The following is a 14,011-nucleotide window of genomic DNA, read 5'->3' on the forward strand; positions in this document are numbered from 1 at the left end:
GGCTGTTATCTGACACTGGGGCGTCGTATAGGTCCCATGCGTCCTGGTCTTGGTCACCCTGGCTCATGGTGGTGTGAGCTGGGGAGTGTGATGGCGTTTGTGCTGGTGAAACGTTAATCACGGGCGGAGGAGAGGGTGGTGGTGTAACTCTTTTCACCACTTTTGGTTGTGGTACTTGTTCCGCCTGGAACTCCAACCTTCTCTTTCTCCTAATGGGGGGAAGGGTGCTTATTTTTCCTGTCCCCTGCTGAATGAAGATACGCTTTTGCGTATGGTCCGCATCAGTTGCTTGTAGCTCTTCCTCAAACCTATGCTTCTGCATTTGGGAGGTTAGCGAGTGCTCTTCTGTATAAGAGCCTGAAGCTGGGTCGCTTGCAGTTTGTTTCGGCGTCGAAACTGTGTCTGCGTGTTTTTTCGGCTCCGAGGTGACTTTTTTCCTTTTCGGTGCCGAAACCTCTCGGCGTCGATCTGTTTCGGTGCCGCTGTCTCGGCGTCGAGCCGTGTCCACACCGGCATCTCGGTGTCGAGGCTTGTCTCCAGCACTTTCTCGGTCCCGAGAAGGCTGCGTGCCGGTGTCTCGACCGGAGTCGGACGATCTCGGCACTGTTTGGGCCTTTTTCGGTGCCGACGGTCGGTCACCGATTTTATGGGTTGAGCCATGGCCTGGTGGCAGTGGCGTCCCCTGGGCCTTGTAAATGTTTCTTTGTGTGGTTTTCGACGTCTTACTCACGGTTTGTGTATCGTCGAATCCTTCGGAGTCTGAGTCTTGGATCGAGAAGGTACCTTCCTCTTCCTGTTCCTCGAACTCCCGTTGGGCTGTCGGTGCGGACGCCATTTGAAGTCTTCTGGCTCGACGGTCTCGGAGTGTTTTTCGGGACCGGAACGCACGACAGGCCTCGCAGGTGTCTTCGCTGTGCTCAGGTGACAGGCACAGGTTGCAGACCAAGTGTTGGTCTGTGTAGGGGTATTTATTGTGGCATTTGGGGCAGAAACGGAACGGGGTCCGTTCCATCGGCGTTCCTCAGCACGCGGTCGGGCCGACCAGGCCCCGACGGAGGATCGAAAAACTACCCCGAAGGGCACCGGAGCTCTTCGATCTTCGATGCGGTGTTGAATCTAAGTACGCCGATCCCGAACGCAACAATACCGACGAAAATCTTCCGAAATTAACTATTTTTTCCGTTCCGAAACTCGGAGCGACAGGAACACGTCCGAACCCGATGGCGGAAAAAAAACAATCGAGGATGGAGTCGACGCCCATGCGCAATGGAGACAAAAGGAGGAGTCACTCGGTCCCGTGACTCGAAAGACTTCTTCGAAGAAAAACAACTTGTAACACTCCGGCCCAACACCAGATGGCGAGCTATTGCATAACATGCGTATCTACAGCGACAGATGCCATCGAACTGATTGTTATAAAAGTAATTAAGGGACGCATTAATATCCAACAGGGTAGTTATACAATTCTGTTGGGGCATGAGCACGAACAGTAAAAGCGTGCGTGCGGTTGACAGTCGCATCATGTGCACCAGCAGTGCACTGGAATCATCAGCCCGTGTGCGTTCTCTGTGTATAAGTCCCAGAGTCAATCATTTGCATGCACTCCAGGAGCTCAGCGAAATTAATCCTTGCTTCCTGCAACTCAGACACACACGCCTCATCCTCAGCTGCAGACTTTTCCAGTAGGCCCAAACTGTTCTCAATTAGAGTAATGTCACGGAGGGCCATTGTACTTGCCGTCGCCAGAGTATTAATGGATACACACCTCACCACAGCCTTAAAGCTCTCCCATTCTACTAATGGTGAGGAGGCAGTGTCAGTGCTTTCAGCAAAGTATGTGTTGATTGTGGTAACCAGGATATCCTTAAACACTACATCCTCCAGAAGCTGGGGCAGCATGCGTCAAGTGGGGATAGGAGCTAGAACCTGACCCTAGGACAGTGAGAATTCTAGTGGGTTATGATCAGTGTCTTAACCATGAACGTTGCATGAGTCATGTACTTGGAGCGATGAGGTACAAAGACGTGATGGTAATTTATGAGGGGGCAAATAAAATGCATATTCACGCTAACCAGCATTAGGATACGACACAGACAGGGAACACCCTGTAATTCATTGCTGCAAAGCCCTGCCGACAGAGCATGTGCCGTGGGGAGAGGATAAGATCGATCTACGGTAACATCTAGAACAGCATTGAAATCCCCTCATATCACCCAGTTATACTGCACTCAATCTGTGAGGATGGTGGATAAAAGTGTGCCAAAATAAAACGTTCTGCTCTGTATTAAGTGCATAAACACTGCCAAGTACCACCGAATTCCCATCTACTGTGCCCTTAATAAAAACATAGCAGACATATGCATCAATTCTAGCATCCAAAGCTGCGAAAGGGACCCCTGTGTGGAACCAGAGTTTAGGCCGAGTGAGAGGTAGGAAACAGATGTACACTCAATTTTGTAAGAAGTTTAAGAGCCTCAGGATAGTAAGATGCGCCCCTTGTAAATGACCTATGAGCACCTTGCGACAGTGAAGTTGCCCCAAGATTCCATACCTCGTCTGCACTGACCCCATACCCCCGACATTCCAAGTTCTCAAGTTATATTTACATTCAATATCCAGCTTAATAGTACCATTTACATGCACAGCAGGAGAAGAGGACATCAACCATTAAACAACACCCCAATACAAGGTCCAGCAGAGAACAATTGTTCAACCAAAACTGCAAGGAAAACATTAAAACACAATTGTGTGCAATCGCTACCGGCGTGCATGGATTCAGACATGGAATAAACTAAACAAGTGGGAAGGAAGGATCAAAGTACCTGTGCGCTACCAGACCCTGGAAGAGGCGGAGGGGGGCTCATTGTCTCAATCCATAATGCAATAAGAGAGAAATCATTAGCTGCAAGTAACAAATAAGGCAAAGACAAACAGTGGGTGCTCATATACACATCCGGTGTCTATGTACAAGCAGCACAAACTCACCCAGCCAATGACATGGGGCATTCAGTTCACAGGTCAGCATCGCCGTAAGAGGCCAACTCACGGTCAGGCCACAGTACTAACGGTGGCAGCATCCTGTGCTGGTACTCGCAATAGCCAAAGGATTCTGTTGCCAGTCTGTGGCGTGACTAAGGGGAACACCACGATACTGCTGCATGAGTCAGAGGCACTGCTAGACGAAGAACAGGGGCTGACCCACGGATGTTGGCTTCTAATGGATTTTGCTGATGGCAATGTAGCCCTTTGACCATCACAACTTTAGTTTAAAAAACAAAAAAAAGGAGGTCCAGGACCACAGACCATTTTATCCCGGAAGAAGGTAATGTAAGGTGGATCATCACAGAGCCTAACGTTCGCTCACTCTCAGTGCTGAGGTGATGGCAATGAGGAACAGTGTCTTGTTAGTAAGAACCCATAAAGCACAGCTGTGAAGCAGCTCGCATGGAGTGTGCATCAAATAAGTCAGGACCAGATTAAGGTCCCATTGGGGTATCACAAAAGGAGAAGGGGGAAACTCATGTTGTAGCCCTTCCAAATACAGTATCGCAGTCAGTGGCTGGATACCGGGCTACAAGCAGTCCTTCTTCAAATTGATCAGGGCTCAGACACTGGCAAAGTGTTGAATTGAATTACACAAAGGCCATTCTACCCTTGCCGTGTGCTTATCTCTCTAACTAGAAGCAGAAAAATACAATGATCTAGGAGTACCAACCTGTACAGCCCATCCAGACCTCTGGCATCTAACTCCATAGACACAAACAGGTTGGAGAGTGAAATGCAAACATGGGGAATACACACAACACTATGGCAGTTAATAGTTACATAGGTCAAGGATCCAACCCTGAAAACGCAGCACCAACACAAATAATTGAAAGCTAACAGCCTCAGGCCAGGATGTATTCTCGCTTTACTATAGTTTTCAAATCTACATAGAAGACACAACGAAAGTGCCAAGACACATCCACTGTTTCCCTCTTAAATCAATTGAAAAACATGTACCTGTTCTGTTCAATTTCGATGGAAATTCTTTTAGTTACATCTATCCGATTACGACAAGCTTTAGATTTTTTTTTTTGCTAAAACAACATAGAAGGAAGTTTGCAAGGAGGATCCATAAACAAAAGTACTTATATTTGGGAGTGACTTTCAAGTAACTGAAGTCTTAAATGCAGAAGCAGTGGTGGGACGTACTGTGCAGTTACCTTTGGAGGCTGGATCATCAGTTACATAATAAAAAAAACAATTCTGGTGGAGAGTGAAACAATATTTACAACTTATAAGTCTGTTACATGATGTGAGGTATTGTCTTAAAAAGTCTGAAAATTCAAACAAACCTAACATACATTTGGAAAACTTGGACTGGTCTGAACAAGGAAAATCTGGAAATGCGTAGAGCTTAGAACTGGAATTACATAAACGTTTTACCAAAGAATGCTTACTTAATTGCAGAGCCTAAAGTTTGGAAAGTTGGCTCATTTCAACTATTAATTATGCAATATCGTGAGTCAAATCATAATTTACATTGGTATAAGTGTATTGAGCAACATTTGGGGCACTTTAACATAAACAAAGAAGCTACCGCACTCTCTCAGTACAAAGCTGATAGGAAGAAAATTATTGAAGAGTCACTTTGGTAGAAAATGATCTAACTATACGTGCAAAAGTTGCTAAATTTATAGTCCACTCTGACCAGTTTGAAGTAACACAGATTTATCCACGAAACACCCTACCAAAGGACACAAGATAGTGAATGTTAAAATTAAGACTTCAACCTATCCCACAACAAATATTGAAAAACTGATAAAAATCAATTAAGTTTGTATTACAAAATGTGCTGTATGTGAACCGTTTTATCTTTCATTGGTGATTTTGACATGTTCATATTTTACAAAAAGCTTGAAATATATTACTGGCAATTGTCAGAAAAACGCACATTTGAGAGACTAATTTATAGAACACTCTGGGTACATGCTTCAACTCTGCTGCAATATTACTGAAATTAAGATGTTTCTGTGAAATTTTCTTTTATGCTTTTAAATGTTTTAACACTGGTATGTCCTCTCTACGCATTAAAATCAACAAATGAAAAAAAACTTTAGCAATAATATTTATCACTTTTGGGGAGGTTGAAAAAAGGTGGTATCAAAGAAAAAGATACAGATAAATGATTGCCCTTTCAAAAATCCAGTTTCAAACTTCATCCCAGTTTTAGCAATTACATTTTATGACACCAAAATATTGTACAAACATGTACATGATAGACACGCCCTATGCAGGCACAGGGGCCCTGAAAATGTTACACCCCCAAAAAACTTAACTCTAACATACACCCATGGGTTGATGAACTGGACATGGTGTTAACCTCGATTTCATGAGGTAATGTGTTCCTTAGTTAAGGAACCTCTCAACATATTAGAAATAAGGTAGGGGCCCATTTGATCATTGTTTTGTAGACAGGAATACATTTCAGAGATTTATTACAAAAACAAAATATGCTGTACAGAATTATTGCCATGAAGACTCTCAGCAGACATTAGTGAGCAGCACAACATCTGAAATATTACTAGTCCCAAGTGGGCAGAAAAATCAGTGGAAAATCAATAGAGAGACAGTATTAAATAGCAGCACTAGAAATTTGTCAGAGAAGTACTGGCTCACCCCTAAAATGCAAGGGTTTATATATGCTATTTTTGCATACTAAATCACAAATAGCTAAATCATTGAAGAATCATCAACAGTGTTACATTCCCACTTTTGATCATACCAGAATGATTTAGCAGTTGTCAATATTCTGGCCACCCTATGCTAATATCACATGTTGATGGCAGGAAAAACTAGTTACATGAACAGCAGCAAAGTATTATGAATAAATATGGCACAGTGATCTAGCAGAAAGTCCTTGAAAAATAGCTTTGTGACCAAGCTAGGTACATTTCATCGATAACAGCAAAAACATTAATGGAAATAATTAAAGATACCTTTGCTCGATTGTGTGCTACAGAAATAATCAACAGTGAAAGGAGTAGGAGAAAATATGGCCACAATGCCAAATTTGAGGCCTAGTTAACACGGGAGTGTAACATTTGTATCACCCAATACCCAGGACATATTGTTGGGGTCAGGTGCAACGTTTTTTTATGTTTATTTTGTCCTTGGGACAAGTAGGCCCAGCCCCCTGCAACACAAACCCATTGGCTGGTGATACAAGAGTTGCAAAACCACTTTACTTTGTGGAACATACCTGGGCAGTAGAAGTGGGTTGATAACCTACTCCAGGTTTTTGTCGTGTGCTAAGGTGAGTAAGAACTTGCTGTATTGCTGTAGTACTACCAGTCTCTAGGGGCACAAGGTGTGGGGTCTCTGGCTTCAGTATACAGGAGTCCCTCCTTCCAATAGGTCCTATGGGGGACACTGACAAGCTCCCTTTTCTTGGTCAGCAGCTCACTGTCTCAGGCTCTCAAGAGTGAGAGAGGTCCCCTGTCCCTAGCAAAGATCTTCCCTGGAGGGTCCCCCTGAACCTGAGAGCTCTGCTGTGTAAGACCCATGTTTCTGGGGCTCAATTCCCTCCAGGGCTGGCAAGTCTGTTCCCTGAGGAGAGTGGACCTGAGCTAGTGTCTCATCAGAAGTTGGTTTTCTGACCTTTTTGCCTTTTCTCTTGGAGGTTCGAGTCATTATTCCAGGGTCCTATACCAGTTTTCTTCACCCTGGGCTTTGCTTTGTACTCTTGTTTTACACACACCCATTCAGGTATTCCCAGCATGGCTGCATGGTTTCTCATCTATACCTCAGGTCTCTAGATCATCACCTCAGACATTCTACTGGAATTGCAGAGGTCACAACCACCTTCTTGTGGTCAGTAACACTCCCCATTCAAAGGTCATGGGATGAACCTTGACAATGTTATCAGCATTGATAACTGGATATGTCTGTCTAGTTAAGTACTGTTCTGGGGGTATCGTTTTTTCAGTCACCATGGTGGCACTTGAACCTGTATCCCTCAGTGCTCCTACTGCAACCCCATTGATATGTTGCTTTTGTCTGTATTTCTCCAGGTTACTGGGCCAGACAGGCCACCACAGAAAAGGGAACTGTCTGCAGTTGAGGTAACACGAGGTAATGTGTGTCCATATGTTAATGCTGTTCGAACTCGTATTTATGGTTAATGAAAATGCCTTCATTATTAGGACGAGCACTGTAAAACGTTTTAAGGTCACACTGCACTACCGACAGTGGTTCCAGCAAAAAAAAAAAAGCGTACACACTTTTGAAAAGTTTAATATGAGGTTAAGTATAATGCTCCCAGAATGCTTTGATCATATGTTTGCAAAAGCTTGGAAGCAACAGTGATGATTCTTTCAAAAAGGAAAAAAAAATGTTTCGCCACTATGAAATTTTAGGTGCTATTTCTTTGAAGCGTCATTTAGCAAAATGTGTTGATGCATGCTAGTACTTCCCAAAAATATTCCTAATGGAAAATCGGTGTAACTATTTTCAACAAGATTATGGGAAGCATGAAAATAAACAAGCACTGGCAAAGCAAACCAATCCAACTTTTTTATTTTTTTTTTATTTTTTTATTTTTAAGAGTCTTGATTTCGTTAATGAATGTTTTGCCATGGCTTTTGCAACACTTTATTGTTGTTTGAGCTGTCTAGCCCTCACCATTGTAACAAACACTGACAAAAAGGAGAGGGGAGGGGGGGGGGGTGAGTTTTTGGTCTCAAAAAGCACACATTGCTACCAGTGGAGTAACAAAGGCCCCACAGCCCCACTTTTTTCCCCAACCCTGGAAGAACTTCGACTTCTGCCATTGTCAGGAGTAAATTTCCAACCTTTCTCAATATGGGAAAAGTTTAGAGAAGAGCTGGTGAAAATCCTTAAAACATGCAAGTTAGTAAGGTTTGCAGACTCAAAGGCATTCCAGCCCTGAAACTATTGCTTACTGCTTCCATCAGTCCCAGTATGTAGATCTGTGGAAAGGTGGAAAGATAAGGAAATTTCTATAGTAAGGATTGAAATTACAGGTATTCAAGCCCTACTATAGTAGAAGCCCTGGAATAATCAGAGAGGCTATTATCAGAGCTCTTACATAATGAGATTGCTGCCATAATTTGTTGCCACACTAAATGGCACGAAAGGGACAAGTAGATTTTCTTTTTTTTTTTTTTACACAAGACAGGTAGATTGAAGAAGCAACCTTTCCCATAAAGAAGTAGATATTTAATTAAATTTCACACCCCTGTAACGAGTCAGGAAAGTTTTATAAACTACAGAAAAACTACATTCTGCACATTATTGTTGCACAAAATTTATTTTAAAAAGCACAAAATTTACCACCTAACAGGAAATACAATAAATAAAAGTATTTTGATTTCCCCTTTAAGAAAAATGAATAAAACAAAATGTTGCTACATGCTGGAGAAAAATATAATTTTCTTTGCTTTTGTCATCTGCATCCTGGCTACAGAGGGCCCAGTCAACACTGAGCATTCATTAAAAAACATTTATGAAGGTATATTAAGAGGTCTAGGAACTGAATATGGTCACAAGGGAAACAGAACGGGATATGGCCACAAGGAGAAGTAGTACCCTGCTCCAAGGTTGCATTAAAAAAATATTTTCAGTTGGGAACAAACTTGTGCGGGATGACAACTGTGTGACCAAAACAAATTTATACTGTACACTAAACAGTAAAGCAAAACTGCTGATTTGTGGTGGTCATTGAAGTCACTTGTGTATGTGAAGGTGTTTAGAGACTGAAAACAAATTCGTTCCTATTGTTATAGTAATCTATAACAATAGTAACTGATTTGTTTTGAACTTTGCTGTACTTGGAATGCTATGACCCAAAGTATACAAAAAGCACTACTCTTCCACTGTTTTCATATAATATACACATTGCTGAACGAAACTGTTGTTCACTTACTGTTTTATCACTGGAGCACTGAGCACCTTTTACTGAGCTGTAGATATATGTAAAAGTCTGCAAATGGTAGCTATATTGACTGTTTTGGATTTTGGCATCTCATCTGGATTGATTAATTTTGTATGTATCAACTTTCTCATTTAAATTGAATACACCACATGGAAACCTGTGTTCTTTTGATTTCGTGCCTCTAGCTCCATGTGGTTTTTGGACAGTTTGTTTCTAGAAACTAAAGTCTAAACCAGAACACACTGCCCTGAAGATTTTCAGCATTCCATTGGTTAAAATCCAATGCATTTCACCTCAATTCTTATCCTTTGCTTTGACCCCTACATCTTTATTTCTCCGCTCTTCTGACATCACAGTTACATCTGACCCTGCTGAGTGAGACAAATGGGATGGGGCATGAGCCAAGGGCTGGAAAAAGACAGAATAGTATAGTGAGTGACCCAAAGTAGAGGAAGAAGTGAGTAAAGATGATGCAGAAATATATAAAATGTAAGGAGAAGATTAAAGTAACTAGACAAATGTGACAGGCAGAAGACAGAGGGGTGTTATATAAAGGAAGATGCAGGTAGAGAAAGGAGATAAGATTCCCAGGAGGAGTGGAGCAATATAGGGAGATGAAAAGTAGAGAAAAGCAGAGTAGTAGGGTACTCCAAGTGGTGAGGTGGCGCGAGGAGTAATTTATAAATTAATTTAGAGGGTTAGAGGTAGAGAGAGACTTAGGAAAAAACAAAGATGTAAGTTGTGAGTGTAAAATAAGAAGAGCTATAAAAAGGGGTCATGAAAAAACCAGTGGGGAAAAGAGAAAGGTTGAGACAGGTGAAGCAGGGCTTGAAACATCCACTCGACCGCTCCAGTCTTATTTGATCAGGTCGAGCTATTTTTAATACTTACTGATCCCTCCTGGCGAGTTGACACTGAACAGGTGTTGTGTTCAGTTGAAAAGTGGAGGGGCAATAAAAGATGCCTTTAACTCTTGTTCTTATGTCACATTTGCTCTGTGTTCACAGAACAGTGGTCAAAAGTCAGTCTTACAATTAATATTCCTTCTGACTGCAGAGGTCCAGGTGAACTGTGTGATCTGCTGCTTAGAATGTAAAATAAAAGGAAATAGGGTGTCAGGTTTTTCGTAAAACACAACATTTAAATGACTAAGTTAACTGAGCAAACATTTCAACATATATTTCAGTAGTTGTGAAAGCCCTTTTTAAAAAACATATTTGTGTGATGAAAAAAAAATCTTTTAATAGGATGAAAAATCACAATACTTTACGCGTTGATGTGCAAAGAATATGTTTCCTGAAACCAAATTTTCAAAGATTGTTAATACACTATATAGTTTTATCAGTAAAGCTGCAAGTTAGTGGAGAGGTTTTCAGGCACTTCTTGGAAAGTTACTGTGTGTAGATAATGATACCACATCATGGTTTAGTAATATATTTATTTAAATTGAGCATTTAAACAAACTGAGAAACACTCCTGCCCTGATGGCAATTTTGTTCGTAAACTAAAAAAAAAATCCTTGGTTATGTGGGCTAGATTCTTGTGATGCATGCAGCAAACTCTAGTCTACTTAATCAAACAAGAGGTTTTTTGTACTGCAGAAATGCTGAGCTTGCATATTTGAACGTGCAATTATAGTTGAGAATGAAGAAAAATGGGACTCCAAACTATTTGCCTAGGATCACACAATTTGCGACCCGTTTACGGGTTAAGTACATTAGTTAGGTCGAGTAGATTATTACTAGTCCTGCACGTCTAGTAACATTTTGATGATTTTTCGAGTCCTGTGAAGGATAGAAAGAATTTGGGGTAGAGTGAAAAATGGAAGTTGCAAGACATGCATGAAATCGAGAAAGAAAGGAGGTAATAAAAAAAAAAGATAAAGAGTTCAATTGAAAATTGGAAGAGGTGGTGAGGTAAAGAGATCTGTAAAGAAAGGGGTTAAGTGAGATAGTTAAGGAGGTGGGCTATGTTGAAATAGAGAAGGAGGTCCTGAGAGTTGTTTGTGTGAAAGAGCTAGAGAAGAGAGGAGTTGTTTATAGAGAAAAGTGGTTAGAGGTAAAGAAATAGAAGTAGCGACAAAAGCATAAGTTATTTACAGAGATGAAGGAGATGAAACAAAGCATTTGAAGTCCACTTTGGCATTGCATTCCACCTGGTAGGGGTAGTGGAGGCCCTTAATAACCTAACTACTTCCTTAGTCTCTCAATGTAAGGTGTACTTTCTCCAAGCCAGCAATGTAATCTGGGCAATGTTCTACTGCGACACAAACTATATCCGGATAGCACTGGAGGCATAGCATCACCGATCTATGGCAGGCAAACAATTTGTATTGCATCTTCTCTCACCATCAGAGGCGACACAGCTGAACTGGGTGAATTAAGTGAAATTGTTGCAAACCATTGCAATGGCTTCCTTTCCGTTTTGTGGAGAGGCGACTACAGTATGATCTAAACATAGAGTTCTTCTACAGCAGTCATACACAGGGCGCATAAGGCTTTGAGATATATTATATATATATACATACATATATATATATATATATATATACACATATACATATACACACACACACACACACACACACATATATACATACATACACATAATCCCTTAAATAGCCAACTATTAAATCTGTTCTTTAAAATGAGGAATACAAGCCGACATACAGTTACTTATAAGTGCAACAAAACAGGAGCAGGCTTGAAATAATATGCAAATACATTAATTTGAGATTGATTTGTAATTTAGATCTCCCAATTACCACCTCTAGAGTAGCGAGTGAAGACTGTGGTTACACTCCCAAACATTTTATAGATACTATTTTCTGAATTAAGTAGACACTTGCTAGAAAGTATCTGCTGAAATGTGATTCTATTCAATAATGGACATGCTGCTATACGATCATAAGATGGCATGTGACATCACAAACAGTTGCTATGGAAATGAACAGAGAATGTTTGAAAATTAAGAACATACGGGTGACTGGTTTCTATTTTTACACAATTACCATATAACCATTCCAAGAAGAATATCGGTATGACATTGTTATGTGGCTGTGCGACACTGCTAGGTTCGACATTTGGAAATTTGCTAAAGGCTTAACAGTAGGAAATGAGACCATTAAAATAAAAAACACTGAAATAAAATCCCTGTACAAACATCGTGAATATATATAACAGGTGTAAAAGCCTATTGCCATCAAGTAGGTGAAGAAAGGGCATTTAAATCAACAAAGCATGACCTACGCTACTACCAACAGACCAAGTCAAGAACATAACAGAGTAAGCCCTAACCCCGCCCTGCAATGTAAACCACGCATGACATACAAGCTAGATACACTTTCATGCTCCTGCCCACACCCAAACAAGCATTGTCAAAGCCAACAGGCCTTGCCTATGCAAGAACTGTAGGCTTTGTGAATATGCATTAGCTATGTTGTACACCACCTTGGCAGCTGTTCAGCATGGCTAAAAGTTAGTTGCATAAATGCGAGTGATGTGGAGTGTAACAAAGTAGAATGTCGTTGAGTGGGGTGTTATGGAGTGGCATAGATTTGTGGAGCTGTGTAGAATACAGTGGCATAAAGTGGCAGGGCATAGTGTGGCGTGTCTTGGGGAGAGTAGAGTGGAGTGGCATACTGTTGTGAGTGTTGTGAAGGTAGAAGATTAGCACAGACTGAAAGGGCGTAGAGCAGTGGTCTTCAAACTTGAATGCTGCGCCCCACCCTTAGTGAAAGAAATATATATTGCACCCCTTCGAATTTTTCACAATTATTCTATTAAATTGGCAATATTTAAATATATCTAGACATATTTAATAATTGCATTTAAGTTCTGATACTGTTTCTAAAATGCAATCAAATACATGCTGCCAAACAGACTATTCTGGTCAGGCAGGCCTTACTAACGTGAGAAAATATCCACAGTGTGATTATTCGGGGTGGGAGCTTTGAAAAGTATTTGGAGTCCCTTCCCTTTTGACACATACTTCCAGCTTGGATATAAATGTCCAAACAGGCTAGTAATAGTCCATTACAAAGAAGCTACTAATGCTATTTTTTTCAGCTTAACACAAAGCCCTGTTTTAAGCATAGTGCTTCTTTTGACCAGAGCCTGCCTCCTCTGGGACCACTTAAGGGCCTCCCTAGGGAGGGAAAGAGTGCAGTGGTGCATAGCAGAGTGGGGAAGACTGCACTGGAGTAGTGCAGTCGACTTAAGTGGTGTAGCATGAAAGGGTGCACAGTAGGGTGTAGTGATGGGGAGTGATGCAGAGTAGGGTGGAGTTGAGTAAAGTCGAGTAAGCATGGTGTAGTAGCACACTGCCATGACAGACAACACATCTACAATTGAAATGCCCATTACTTTTGCACAAAGTTTTACTGACAGAAGTATACAGGACACAAACTATGTGTGGAAATGTCATCACTTGGTCTGGTGATTTGTTTTGATGGTATTAAAATATTAGACCTCTTAACAGAAAGGGAGCACTCGGAAGGATTCTGTAAATAAGGTTTTGGCAAGGGAGGGGACCAACTCAAGCTGGGCAGCCTAAAACAAATAGAAGTAGCAAATCGAAAACAAGCAAATGTGAGTTAAAAACCAATAGCAAGCAATGGGCAGAACGGATTCCCAGGGGCGTTTTTGGAATGCCCAAATGAAAGTGTAAGCAAACCAGACAGCTGCACTGTCTGCGAGGTTTCGACAAAAAAAAAAAAAAAAAGTCAAACATTAAAACATAAATCAAACCTGTGGAAATTACAATAACTAAATACGGACCAGAACTAAGCACAGCTAAGAAATATATGATATCGTGAAACAATCTGAACTTTGTCTCAACCACCTTCTCTTCCCCTTTCCTACTACAAGTGTTAGAGCAAATTTCTAACAAACAATTAATTACTATTTAGTGGGAGCTAATTATTATTCATTTAGGGCATAGCATTCGGTATTGTTGCACTTTATTCTGTACTGTCATTTGCTGGGTCTGTATATCTTCTTTGTTCACCTCATGCCGTTTGAATGATTTTGCAATAAAAGAGGAAAGATTTTGGAGATGAGCCAAAGTAGATTG

At 41.1% G+C, this 14,011-nt stretch overlaps 1 protein-coding gene across 1 annotated transcript in view; it reads right to left on the bottom strand.

The window, feature by feature from the left end:
* IGF2BP3 (insulin like growth factor 2 mRNA binding protein 3) overlaps positions 1–14,011 on the bottom strand; it is a 515,178-nt gene that overhangs the window by 350,516 nt on the left and 150,651 nt on the right. The window lies entirely within an intron of this gene.

The sequence above is a fragment of the Pleurodeles waltl genome, chromosome 10, assembly GCF_031143425.1.
Source record: "Pleurodeles waltl isolate 20211129_DDA chromosome 10, aPleWal1.hap1.20221129, whole genome shotgun sequence".
Taxonomy (NCBI): Eukaryota; Metazoa; Chordata; class Amphibia; order Caudata; family Salamandridae; genus Pleurodeles; species Pleurodeles waltl.